General features: G+C 40.0%; 2 protein-coding genes across 10 annotated transcripts in view; one reads left to right on the forward strand and one right to left on the reverse strand.

Moving 5' to 3' along the window:
- The window catches only part of LOC149792276 (uncharacterized), a 161,957-nt gene that overhangs the window by 32,354 nt on the left and 114,642 nt on the right, over positions 1 to 14,961 (forward strand). For 2 of the 6 annotated variants that reach the window (XR_016423538.1, XM_089970827.1), the window contains exon 2: positions 2,323 to 2,609. The exons of 3 other annotated variants lie outside the window; for them this stretch is intronic. The gene's annotated coding sequence lies outside the window, so the exon portion shown is untranslated. Of the gene's footprint in view, positions 1 to 2,322; positions 3,023 to 3,113; positions 3,900 to 14,961 lie in introns of those variants that run through there. One more of the 6 variants, XR_016423533.1, reaches the window with a different exon arrangement.
- Positions 1 to 14,961, reverse strand: part of LOC149792277 (uncharacterized) — a 126,338-nt gene that overhangs the window by 21,280 nt on the left and 90,097 nt on the right. The gene's annotated exons all lie outside the window — the stretch shown is intronic.

A 14,961-nucleotide genomic window follows, 5' to 3' on the forward strand; every position in this document is an offset into this window, starting at 1 on the left:
CGGTGGTTCTTTCCGGGGGGTTTCCGGGTTCTTCCTCCACCATTAATACTGGCCGCCATGTATAGCCTTTCGTATGCTGAAAAATGGCATTAAACCCAACAACAAATGTATGCACTTTATCCAGAATTGCATTTTAGCAAGAAATATGTTTGTTAATTAGTTATGACATTATTTGCTGCTGGAAGATAGGGCATGTGGTGATGCTCAGGGTTTTAGTGTCATTTAAGAAAGCCGAAACAATTCTAATTTTCTTGTATTTTGAAGATAAAATGTTCATTGTTGAATCATTATAGCTATAAAGTGTGTTTTACTGATGTTTATGTTCTTGTACCAAAATATGAAGTAAAATAAAATAACAAAAAACAAATTTAAACTTATACACTTTGTAACACAATTTAACTCTAAAACCTACGATTTAAGCATATTCATCTATGATTTAAACATATACAATTACATCTTTGATGATACATGCAAATCGATAAAGAGCAAACAATTAAGAACTTACAGTAACTCCAAGCTGCTGGGAAAAGCTATGCAAGATGCAACAACATGCTTACAGAAAGCAAAACAATGTGTGAATTACTGTCTAAAAATGATAACAGAAACTGATATCAAACAAGCAAGATATTGATACTGAACAATTGTTTTGAAAGCAGAGTTGAGTTTTTTGTGACAAAATAGCTGATGGGAAGGACAAAAAAGGAATGTTTCTTATTTTCCTGATAGTGGAAAACGTGTGTGTGTGTGTGTGTGTGTGTGTGATTTGGATTTTTAACATAGCTTTAACAATTTTTCAGTCATATCGCTACGACGTATGCAGAGTGACAGTTTATAGTGATGTCTAGCACTGGGGCATCATGCCGCAGACATGTTGCATGATGTCCCACAAAGTCACAGTATCCTGGCACGCAAGCCGACCAGTCCCAACACTAACATCTTTATGCTGATCGCCAAGCAAGGCAGATGTTTGTACTGTACCATATTTATAAGTCTTTGGTATGACTCGACCGGGGATAGAACCCACGACCTCCCGTATACGAGGCAGATGCTCTAACCACTAGACCACCGGAGCGGTCGATGGAAAGCGTGTTTATGGATTTGCTTCAGATGTTTTTATATATACATAAAGAAATCTAAGGGTGGCACAATTTCAGCTGGATACAGGAAAGAGAGTGGTCAAGGACAAGGAAGAGAACATGCAATATCTTGGCTTCAGTATTATGCATACCACCATGCTGACAGAATGGCAGATAATGGTGATATGATGCTGCCTTACAAATCTAGAAAATTAACAGTCTACGAGCAGTATCTGCATTAAAACAAATGATCCATGCAGTTAGTCAGTCAACATTTTTGGACATGTGGAATAAAAGTTTCCATCACCTGAAGATAAAACAGGTTATGAAATTTTCTTAAACCATGATTTAATTAACTTGACTCGTTGTATAATTGCCATAGTTCATATGCAGATTATGTGATAAATCATCACTGCCATGACTCTAACTCTCACATATAATGTTCATTACGAGAGTATGGACATTACTGTCCATGTGAAATCTGAATTCTATTGGCCTTAATATCAAGTCATTTTGCAATTGCATGCAGTTTAATGATTATCATTACTACGAAGTAGTCAGGAACTTGACACAATCTTTCAACTTCTGTTCTAACTGATACTGAATGTAAACAGGGTAAATCAAATAATTTAATATGAAATCGATCAATGCCATCGTGAAAATATTCTCACTAATAAATATTACAAAATATTTTAGAAGTTTGTATTCAGTTTTCATAATAAATGTATTCTTCTGCTTTTTGTAAAGGCAGATATTATATGATTCTGCCAAGACATTAAGAGGTTAGTGTTAAGACTGCTTGACCTGGTGTCAAAATAATGTGACTGGGTGGGACATCATGCCCCAGTGCTTGACATCTATATAAACTGCCACACTGCGGTCATTGTATCGATATGACTGAAAAATGGTTAAAGCTACATTAAAAATCCAAATCACACACACACACACATACGATCCAGCCTGTCCATCCATCTATATGTATGCTGATACATACATACATACTGTAGGTTCTTAAGAAATGCAGGTGGAGATCTGAAAGATGGCATATGTAATAGGTTTCATAACTACACTCTTGGGTCTTCCCATTTTCCAGTGATGCCCTGGAAGCTGTTGAGAGCACCCTATAACCATATATAGTTTTAAAGGTCATATTATATGCTATGTGCATGGTGGATCAAAATAGCATTAACAAAATTTCCATGCTAGTGTCTGCAATGTTTTCAAATAAACTATTTTATCTTTTCAGAAAATTGATGCGGGCAAAACTCAGTATTAGTGGAGACAATGACTCTATGCGTAGGCTATATGTTGAAAAGAGATCGATGGAAGAACAGAACAGAATTTGTATGAAACTCTAACAGCCTCCTAAGGAAAGAATTACCCAAATATCTGCCTTATATGGAAGAACTACCAGAAATAACAGCATGAGATGCTAGTGACATTTTAATTCTATTACATGAGAAAGAAATTGTGCAATTCATTACTGTTGAAAATATCTATATTTCATGATGATTAAAATGTTGTGTACAAGTACTTCAATATACTGAACATCTTCTATAAATAGCACCTTCAACAATCGCAACTAGACTGTATTATTACTGGCCATACTATTAAACCAAACTTGTTGATGACAGCTTCAGAACAATGCAGTCTCCTAGGAACAACATTATTACAAAAGGATATCAAGTTTAACAATGTAGAAATGCTACATTTGCAAGTAATATTATGTCATCGGAGAGCAACATAGTATTGTTACTACATCAGGTTTGGAAACCACAAAACCAGCGCCCTAGAAATGTGGTATTGTTATAACATGGGTATGGTGGAGAGCTATGTAGTATTTTTACTACATTAGGCTTTAGAGATCACAAAATCAGTGACTGGAAATGTGGTATTGTTACTACATGTGTTTGGGGGATAGCTATGTAGTATTGTTACTACATCAGGTTTAGAAATCACAAAACCAGTATCTTAGAAATGTGGTATTGTTACTACCCGTGTTTGGGGGATAGCCATGTTGTATTGTTACTACATCAGGCTTTGGAGATCACAAAATCAGTGCCTAGAAATAGGGTACTATTACTACATGGGTTTGCCGGAGAGCTATGTAGTATTGTCACTACATCAGAATTTGAAGAAAACAAATAAATGCCTAGAAATAGGGTATTGTTACTACATGGGTTTGGTGGAAGGCTATGTAGTATTGTTACTACATCAGATTTTGAAGAAAAGAAATCAGTACCTAGAAGTAAGGTATTGTTACTACATGGGTTTGGTGGAGAGCTATGTAGTATTGTTGCTACATCAGGTTTTAGAGATCACAAAATCAGTGGTGGGAAATAGGGTATTGTTAATGAATATGTTTGGGAATTAACCATGTAGTATTGTTACTAGTATGTTTACTAGTACAACATTATTCACTTTACAACTTCTTGTGCTTCTTCTTATTAAACTTGATATTGTGTGTACAAAGTTTAAAATTCCTTTAACAAGGACAAGCAAGCAATTCCTTTTTTATTCTGACAGCCAGTCATTTAAATACATGCCTTGGGTTCTAGACATTTAAATACATTACTGAGGTTTTAGTCATTTAAATACATGACTGAGGTTTTAGTCATTTAAATACATGCCTTGGGTTTTATTCATTTAAATACATGACTGAGGTTTTAGTCATTGAAATACATTACTGAGGTTTTAGTCATTTAAATATATGCCTTGGGTTCTAGACATTTAAATACATGACTGAGGTTTTAGTCATTGAAATACATTACTGAGGTTTTAGTCATTTAAATACATGTCTGGGGTTTTATTCATTTAAATACATGACTGAGGTTTTAGTCATTTAAATACATGCCTTGGGTTTTATTCATTTAAATACATGACTGAGGTTTTAGTCATTGAAATACATTACTGAGGTTTTAGTCATTTAAAGACATGCCTTGGGTTTTATTCATTTAAATACATGACTGAGGTTTTAGTCATTGAAATACATTACTGAGGTTTTAGTCATTTAAATACATGCCTTGGGTTCTAGAAATTTAAATACATGACTGAGGTTTTAGTCATTGAAATACATTACTGAGGTTTTAGTCATTTAAATACATGCCTTGGGTTCTAGACATTTAAATACATGACTGAGGTTTTAGTCATTGAAATACATTACTGAGGTTTTAGTCATTTAAATACATGCCTTGGGTTCTAGACATTTAAATACATGACTGAGGTTTTAGTCATTGAAATACATTACTGAGGTTTTAGTCATTTAAATACATGTCTTGGGTTCTAGACATTTAAATACATGTCTGGGGTTTTATTCATTTAAATACATTACTGAGGGTTTAGTCATTTAAGTACATGTCTGGAGTTTTATACATTTAAATGCATGTCTGGGCATTGGGTGGTCAAATTGTCTAAAGCGCACGTCATTGGCAATCACTGCCATCTCACCTTGTCAACGTAGGAATATGTTACGAAAAAAGGTTTGCCAGTATCTTAGTATATTCCCGTAGGGACGTCGTCCTTATAGTGATTTTTTCAGGTTATTCCTCCATCACGTATACTCGCCGCCATATATAGTATATCATACGCCGAACGATCGCGTTAAACCCACAACAGCAACAAATACATGAGCGCTGTTGACACGTACAATATCAAGCTTACAAGCATAACGCATCGGATAGGTCATGGGTAACAAAAAGTAGTAAGACAATAGGAGCTTTCTATATTTTTATATATATATATATCTGAACGTGATGTAGAGGTGCCCATGCAAGAGGCGAATCGGGGTGGGGGTGGTGTGTAGAAGACTGTGATCTAGAGCAGTAATGAACAAATCCTTTACTGTCCTGCTACTACGTACACGGTATACAACTGCAATAGGATCCACAAAGTCCGCGGTTTACGACCACGAAAAGTACATACGTGATTTGCATCCGTGCTCACGCGGAACACAATCTTTGGACATGTCTGCATCCCCATATAGAAATAAACACTTGAAGACATACCCATATATATATATATATATATATATATATATATATATATATATATATATATATATATATATATATATATATATAATTGTCATTGTTGGCACCAGTTAGTCTCGACAGACGATGGAACTGCGCCCATGAGAGATGTCCCGGTTGCTGGTTGTGCAGCGTCTGCTGTGGCTAAGTAGTGCAATGCGGGAGTGGCAGTCCCTGTTGCACTTGCTGTACTTGAAGGTTGAAGGTTGCGTCTGGTGTTGGTTGGAGCTGCTTCTTCTTCCTCTACGATCGTCTTTCATCGGCTAGTAAGCGTTGCTAGTCCTCTCCGGCTTTCAGACCAGTGATCAGAGCATGTCGCCAGGTTGATCTGTCTAGAGCGAGCTCTTCCCAGGTGTTGACATCGATATCAAGGGCTTTCATGTCGTGCTTACAGACATCCTTGAAGCGGCGATGTGGCCGTCCGATCGACCTTTTGCCAGAGGCGAGTTCCGAATAAAGAATGTCTTTGGGGATCCACCCGTCATCCATCCGACGTACATGGCCCAGCCATCTGATGCGACGTTGGCGAAGGAGTGTGATCATGCTTGGAATATTAGCACGCTCGAGCACCTCGTTGTTTGTTACTCGATCGCTCCAGGTGATCCCGAGTATGCGTCGGAGGCATCGCATGTGAAAGGTGGTCAGTCTTTTGTGAGGCGTACAGAGTCCAGGTTTCACTGGCGTACATGAGAGTGCTTAGCACGCATGCACGGTACACGGTCATCTTAGTGTTCATGGTCAGCATGCTGTTGTTCCACACTCTCTGCGACAACCTGGAGAGAGTTGTTGATGCCTTTCCGATCCGATTGTTGAGCTCAGCATCGAGCGAGAGGTTGTTGGTGATGGTAAAACCGAGGTACATGAACTGACTCACCACCTCAAGTTCGTAGTTGTTGATATTGATGCTTGGGGGGTCCGCGTCCTGAACCACACGTTTGTTTTCTTTAGGCTTATGGTTAACCCAAACTCATCGCATGCTTTAGCAAAGCGGGCCATTGGGCGCTAAAGCTCAGCTTCTGTTTGGGTGGCTCGATCAGCATCGTCTGCGAAGAGCATGTCCCTGATGGTTACTTCACGCACTTTGCTCTTTGCCTTCAGTCGTGCCATGTTGAACAGTCTGCCGTCTGATCGCGTGTGCAGGTAAATCCCTTCTGTGGACATCCCAAAGGCGTGCTTGAGCAGGACTGCGAAGAAGATGCCGAAGAGCGTGGGGCAAGGACACAGCCCTGGTTAACTCCACTGCGGATGTCAAAGGGGTCGGATGTTGAGCCATCGTACTGCACTGTGCCTTTCGTGTCATCGTGGAAGGACTGGATCATGCTTAGCAGCTTTGGAGGGCAACCAGTTTTCGCCAGGACTGTGAAGAGTCCGTCTCTGCTGACCAGATCGAATGCATTGGTGAGGTCTATAAAGGCCAGGAAGAGGGGTCTGTGTTGTTCTCTGCATTTTTCCTGCAGTTGCCTGACAGAGAAGATCATTTCGATTGTGGACCTCTCTGCGCGGAACCCGCACTGCAACTCTGGGTAAACTGTGTTAGCAAGCGTCTAAAGTCTGTTCAGGATGACGCGTGCGAAAACTTTACCCACGATGCTGAGAAGTGATATGCCCCTATAGTTGTTGCAGTCGCTTCTGTCGCCCTTGTTCTTGTACAGAGTTATGATGTTAGCGTCTCTCATGTCCTGAGGCACTGCACCCTCGCCCCAGCACTGGCAGAGGAGGTCGTGCATGTGTGTGAGCAGCACGCTACATCCGCACTTGATGAGTTCTGCTGTGATGCCATCCTTCCCTGGGGCTTTACCTAGGGACAGTTTCTCAAAGGCCTTCTTTAGTTCGTCTACAGTAGGTATCTCGTCCAGTTCGGCCATGAGAGGGAGGTTTTCAATGGCGTTGAGGGCATCATTGGTCACGTGTTTCTCTTTGGAGTACAGTTCGGAGTAGTATTCCACCCAACGCTCCATCTGCTTGCCCTTGTTGTGGATGGTATCGCCTGTGGCAGACTTCAGTGGTGCTGTCAGTTTCTTCGTGGGACCCATTGCTTTCTGTATGCCCTCTTGCCTAGAGCGGTGGATCTTCTTCGGCTGAAGCTTCATTTTGCAGCACACCAGCGAGTGGTCGGTGTCTCAGTCAGCACTGTGGAAGATACGGGTAAGAAGCACACCCTTCATGGCTGAACGTCTTGTAATGATCAAGTCCAGCTGGTGCCAATGTTTAGACCGGGGATGCCTCCAAGACACTTTGTGCTGTCGCTTTGTCTGAAAGAATGAATTGGTGATGCTGAGGTCCTGTTACGAGCACATCTCTAGAATGCGCTGCCCATTCTCATTCATCTTCCCAACGCCAAACTTGCCAAGACAGAAGGGCCAAGAGTCATGATCGGCACCCACCCTAGCACTGATGTCGCCCAGCAAAATCAAGTTCTCTTCCTTGGGAATTTTGTCGATGAGCGAGTTTAACTCGTCGTAAAACTCATCCTTGGTATATGTAGAGGATCTTAGTGTGGGAGCGTAAACGCTGATCAGGTTGACAGGCCCGTTTGTGGTGTGGAGGCGGAGGGATAGCAGTCATCCATTTCCTTCTTGGCAGGGTTCTATCATCCCCAGCAGAGTGTTCCTGACAGCGAATCCATCACCAAACTCTCTGGCTTCATCGGCGCTCTTTCCTTGCCAGAAGAACGTGTAGTTCTTTTCTCTGAGGGACCGGGAATCTGGTAGTCATGTCTCCTGTAGTGAGGCGATGTCGACCTGGAGCCTTGCAAGTTTGTCGTTGATTGCTGAAATCTTTCGAACATCACTGATTGTCTGGAGATCATCTGAAAGCCCAGTCAGCATGGTCCGGACATTCCAGGTACCTAGTTTGAGGATTGAAGTATTTTTTTTATTTTTATTTTGTTATTTCTTGGTGCAGTAGTTGCAGTCCGCTTGTCAGGTACTCGCGAACCTTAAGCCTTACGCACCCAGCAAGGCAGGCGAACTGTGGCGGGACGGCACTTTATTGGCTGGGGGCTGCCCAGTTTGAGGCGGGCGGTAGCTGTCCAGTGAAACATGTTGGTCTCTCCCACCGTCAGAACCAACCCCTGGCGTCTGGCTCTACGCCAATTGAGCGGTGACTTATAACCGGTAAACTGTTGCTTCCCGTGTTGTGTCGACGCTGTGGAGCGAAGCCGGAGTGTCCTCTCCAGGGCGCAAGCCTGGGCAAGGTGATATGGGGAATCAATTGTTGCCCATGCAACTGATCCCTCTCTCTATGCTGGTGATGGATCCAAGGGAAAGCACAAGCCGATACGTCATGGCACCAGCTGCGTCGCAGGAGTTGCCGAGATGACACTGAAATCAATGCCAAGTCGCCTTAAGGACTCCGTCTCCGGATTTTCTGTTGGGGTTTACTCCCTTAGCCTTCCCCATGAGAGGGTATAGTCGCAAGGCAGCGAAGGTTTGAAATCGGAGTTTACCTTGTCCTAGATGGGCGACCACCCAAGGTTTATGAGCCCACTCTGCCCGAAGCATCTGGTTTTGAGGCGCCAGAAACTCGCCTGTCATCCCTTCTGCAGTCAATTTAAACAGGTTCCGCCACTCGTGAAGGCCTAGAGCTGGATTTGGTTGTCAGAGGCTCTATCAGACACAAGTCATTGGGAGATTTCCAAGGGAAGTGGGTGCTTATCTCCCACATCCGCCCCAGGCGATGACATCCCTTGGAACCCGTTCATGGTCTTGAAGGAGAAAATATCAGGGCATATATATATATATATATATATATATATATATATATATATATATATATATATATATATATATATATATGTGTGTGTGTGTGTGTGTGTGTGTGTGTTGCATCACGCTAGCATGCTAAACAAACCGACCGCGTACAACCTAATATGTACATCGGGGAGTTATCACATTAGTTGTTCCCCCAGTTTCTTATAATACATCACATAATGATTCTTCTGTCAAACGTTTGCCTCCTTTTTTCCATCGTTGTTCCATAACATGCTCTATGATTTTTGTAATAAAGCGTCAGGCTAGTGTGCAAGTATTAGGAGTACTGGTCTTCGGATTAATATTGTCGTGGGTTGCTGATATTTCGTTTATCCTGTCCTGATATTTTCTCCTCCGAGACCTTGAATCCATCTCGTATTATTTGGAGAGTTGTTGTTGTTGTTATTCTAGGGTTTAAAGCCATTTTTCAGCACAAGATAGGCTATACATGGCGGCCACAATAACTGGTGGAGGAAGAACCCTGGAAAACCCAGGGAAGAACCACCGACCCACGAGAAACTACTAGCAGGCTTTCCCACGTACCCACGCTAGCCGAGCCTTGGACTCGAACCCAGGCAGACAGAGGTGAGATGGCCATGATCCGGAACAGTGAGCGCTTTAGACCACTCGGCCACTCGGGGCAACTTATTTGGAGAGTATGAAAGAGATATATCTTATTGATACTTATTACTATCATTTCGATGCTGTAGGTGATGTCAGATTTGTTTTTATGTACTTAAGACTATCATCTATAGGCTTTATGCTGGTGTCCGTTGTTGTTTTATATACTTAATACTATCATTTATAGGCCGTAGATTGTTGTCAGAAATTTTACAGTTGGGTAAGGTTTGAGAGTATTTCATATCAGATATAATAATGTTGAGATGATTCCATATATTTCGTGTATTTCTGAGGCTGTTATGGATCCATGGAGGCATTATATTTCCGCAGTAGCCTGCCGTGTAAGGTCTGTTTGTTTTCTTGGCATTTATATACTTTTATGTTTGAAAAGGTAATTGCTCTACTTTTCCTGCACTTAAATCAGCTACGTATACCGTCAACATGGGCCACACGGTTCACGAACATGACAAGTAAATACGTGATTTGCATCAATGCTAGCGTGGGACATGTGTGTGGAAACGTATTACAAATCCAATCTTTGTACATGAGTGTAGTTTTTAATGCAGGCCTATCAATATTTGCAGTGTTGGCAGATCGATCAATAGTTGCACATATGATCTGTGTTATTTTGTTAGTAGAGTAGAGTGCACTTGTCTCTGGTATACCGTTTATTAAACATCGTTTTTTGCTTTCCATTCAGGTTATAGGTACTATTATAGACTTAAGCAAGAAATTTAAAATTCTGGAGTGCCAGTATGTCAAAGACGGCCTACACATGTCTTGTCCATGTAAAAGATCAAGTCAAACTGATTTTCAGAGGCGGCGTTAGGAGTACGTTGGGCCTAGGGCCGACTATAACCGCGCGGGGTCTGTATCAGCGCTTCCAATTTACCGGAGAATATAGCTTGACAAACTCATAATGACGACCTTAGGCCTGAAGCGCGGGGACCCCTCAAGAGCGGGGCCTGGGGCGGTTGCCCCATCTGCTACCCCCAAGCGTCGTTCATGCTGATTTTCGCCAGTTTCAAAGCTACTTAAGCTATTAGTTGGCGAAAGTGCTACCAACTATTTGGGAGACCTTACAATTATTCCAAGACTACGTATGATTACCATTACACAGAAGAATGTACGGATGTGTCTATAATAAAGTCATGAAATAGTAATTCAAAACGATACAGCTTTCGTATCGTTGTATTATAAGGGGCGTGCGTGCGCATGTTTTCCATCAGCCACTGAACTTCAAGCATGAGTTTGTTTCTCATTTAGGTTCTAAGTGTCTACAGTGGATGAGTTAGAACTGCTGGTCAGAATATTGTCGGTTAAGCTGTTTATAAATGAAATATGAACGTTAATATGATGGAAGATTGATGTCCATTAGAATTACAAGGCACACATAAATCTTTAAAACTTATCTGGTTTCAATAACCTCTGCGCTTTTTAACATGTCGTTTAGTCCACACATGGTCTATCTGGGGTTACATTCAAACCGCTTGAATTTATATGGACTACACGCATTAAGCGGGTCGTAAGAAATTCATGCGTAACATAATACAATCGGTAGCTTCTCCATACTCTGAGCAGAGATGTTTCCTTTTATACTAAACGATTTTTACATTATAGATAATAAAGAGAATTCACAAATTGATGCGAATAGTATTTTGAAAGGATTTATGAGCGTATATAATCTAATGCCAGCATCATACTATCAAATCAATGGAGTAATCCTAAAGTTGCAGAAAAGATTACATTGCAATTAATGCATCATACGGATTTATCAAATATGCTCAAAAGATTTGGTTTTTTAAAAGTTACATCCAGATTATAACGATAAGAGGTTGACTTAGGAATTATCGTGGAAACGCAATGACGTCAACTTGGTGCCGAATATAAATTAAAACAGTGAAAAGTCGTTATTTGATATTGCGCAAGAAAACTTCGAACCGTTGACGTCATGAGTAAATCTAGCGAAAATAAATGTGTAAGCCACCAATAAATATATTGAATATAGCGAAGATCATCAAAACTAAAAAGATACTTTAAAAATTAATATAATGGTATCCCAGTGGGTAATATTTTACGAATGTCTTTCCACAAATATCATAGTGGAGATACAAACAACCCAGAATGTTTAGAAATCTTGGATTAGACGCAACTCATGGTAGTATGCACTTGGCGCAATCCTTAGCAATTGATTATTTGAACTTATCTGGATCAATAACGATTTATTACGTATTTTGCACAAGTTTATTGATTTATATGTTGCTTACTATTTAGAATGCGAGCCTGTCTATTTACAAGATTGTAGATTACCATAAATACAAACACAATACAATTAGATAAACTATTACCTATAGATAAAGTTCACGGCATTAGGACGTTAACCATGAGGCAGGACAAGCCCTTATGAATACTGTAAATCACATTTGCTGGCACTACTGGTTGGTATCAGTACTTGACCAAGTCTTAAACGTGGTATCGAAGTAAAATCACGTAATCAGCTTTGCCGCCAATGCGGACCTGTTGTGACTTAAAGACTCGCCTTACCTATAACTGTTAAAACACCAGATCTCGTTGAGAAATTAGACAGAAATCAATAAAATAAGAGCAGGATGGAAGCGATTGCAGTTCCTGATCATAAGTGAAACCAGTACTACAAAAGTTATAAATTAGATAATTATTATTTTCCTTATATATATATATATATATATATATATATATATATATATATATATATATATATATATATATATATATATATATATATATATATAATAATAATAATAATAATAATAATAATGAGGACTTTGTATAGCGCCTAATCTTTAGTAGCTCTAAGTGCTTTACAACATTAGACAACACCTATAAGATTAAAAAAAAACATATAATGATATGATTACAAAACAAACACCATGAAATTAGAAAACATTAAAATAAATAATCCTGAGAATATTGAAGGTAGGAAACATTATTAGGTCTTTAAGTTTGTTCTGGCAGTCGAAATAAAAGAGTTTTGAGAGCCCTCTTGAATGTGATCACTGTGTCTTTGTGTCTATGTTCAGTGGGCAATTCATTTCACGTTGCTGGGCCCTGGTATGCAAAAGAACGCTGTCCATATGACTTTGTTTTCACAGTGGGAATAATGAGTATACGATTGTCAGAAGAGGAGCGTACGTATCTTGAAGGTGTGTATACATGGGTGAGGTCGGATAGGTATGTTGGACTAGAGTCCGTCAATGAAACATAGCGCAGAGAACATATTTTGTGTTTGATTCTGGATCGAATGGATAGCCAGTGTAGGGTACAGAGCAGCGGGGTGGTGTGCTCTGATTGTGGTCTCTAAGTATGATCCGAGCAGCTGTGTTTTGAACTTTGTGAAGTTTCTGGAGCAGATATTGAGATGAACCAGAAAGAACTGAGTTACAATAGTCCAGTCTTGAAAGTGCTAATGAACACAAAAGTGTTTTAGTGGCATCAACTGAAAGATATTTGCGAATTGAGCTGATGCGTCTCAGCTCAAAATATGCAGCCTTGCATATGTTCATGACATGTTGGTGCAATGTGAGAGTACTGTCCAGAGTAACACCTAGGTTTCGTACTGATTGTGTGAATTTAATGTTGGTGTTGCTGATATTTATTGTTTGAGGTAAAGGATGTGAATGAGAAAGTCTTTGTGTTGTGATCAGAATGGCCTCAGTTTTATCATCATTCATCAGCAGCTTGTTACATGTCATCCATGATTTCACATCAGAAATGCACATCTCTACACCTTGGATGGTAGCATCAACTTCAGTTGGGTGGCTAGATTTGTACATTTGGGTGTCATCAGCGTACAATTGGTGAGACACTGGATGATGATCTGTGACACTTAGGAGCAACTGCGTGTACATAATGAAGATAACAGGTCCAAGAACAGACCCCTGTGGAACACCACAACATAGCTCAACTGGGCTGGAGTGTATTCCATTTGCAGATACAATTCGTATCCTGTTGACCAAGTAGGACTTGAACCACACTAAGTCTGTATCATGAATGCCAAATACATGCTGGTGACGGTGAAGTAATATATCATGGTCTATTGTGTCAAATGCTGCGGACAAATCAAGGAGGGTGAGGACTGCTTTCCGCTATCCAACACAGAGAGAATGTCATTAACTACTTTTAGAAGAGTAGTTTCAGTACTGTGGCAAGGGCGATATGCAGATTGTACATTGTTAAAAAGACTGTTTGAATTTAGATGAGATACAAGTTGGGATAGACCAACCTTTTCTAAGATTTTTTATATGAATGGGAGATTTGAAACTGGGCGGTAGTTCTTTAAATCGTTATGGTCTATTGTTGGTTTCTTCAGCAGAGGCTTTACAATGGCAGTTTTGAAAAATGTTCGGAATTCCCCGGATGTGAGAGAGGTATTAATAACATCAGTTAGTGAAGGCAATACTGGATCTAAGCATTCAAGGTGCAGTGATGTTGGAATTGGATCAAGTTCATATGACTTTGGTGCACTCTTCATCAGGATTGTACGTTCGAAATCCATAGAGACAGGTTAAAATGCTGCTAATGGTTGCCGCTGAAATTCTGTATCCCAACTGTATGGTGACGACGAGTCAATTGAAATTGAGGTGTCAAGCTTATCTTTTATGGTTTGTACTTTGTCACGGAAGAAATGTGCAAACATGTCCGGAAGGTCGACTGGGGAGAAGGTAGTTGGAAGTGGTGTGGATTTGTTCCTTGACATTAATGTGTTAGCAGTCTCGAAGAGCTCTTTGCAGCTGAAACTTTCCATGATCTTAGTAGTGTAGTGGGCTGATTTCGATGCATGGACTATATTTGTGACATTCTTCTTAGCGACTTCGTAGATTTGCTTATGAATAGTGAGTCTGGTGGAAAGCCAGAGCCTCTCAGCTTTACGGCGGTCTCTTTTAGCAGTGCGAAGCTGGTCCCTAACACTGCTATACCATGGAGAACACTTTTGAATTGACAGCGTCAACAACATATATGTATATATGTATGTATGTGTATATATATATATATATATATATATATATATATATATATATATATATATATATATATATATATATACATACATACATATTCACAAACACACACACACACACACACACACACACACACACACACACACATATATATATATATATATATATATATATATATATATATATATATATATATATATATAAGCATGACAACTGTGATACGAATGGTAAGAGATACGTATAAAGCTAACATACTTTAAAACTTAGGACTTGCATCATAGTGCCCACGGTTAAATGTAATGCATCTGAGTAAAATAACAGCGCGGTGTTATATCAAAATTCCTACACTAGCCAAGTTAGGTGAAATTGCACAGGTATTTATTGGTGAACAAGAACTTCGCCGCCTTCCTGCAATTAAGATTGCTATTGAGGCTGCCGAGAAAGCACAATTACATGTCCCGGAGTTTGAGTTGCATGAACACCATGG

The sequence above is a fragment of the Sinohyriopsis cumingii genome, chromosome 9 (genome assembly GCF_028554795.1).
Source record: "Sinohyriopsis cumingii isolate HCF-2022 chromosome 9, ASM2855479v2, whole genome shotgun sequence".
NCBI lineage: Eukaryota > Metazoa > Mollusca > Bivalvia > Unionida > Unionidae > Sinohyriopsis > Sinohyriopsis cumingii.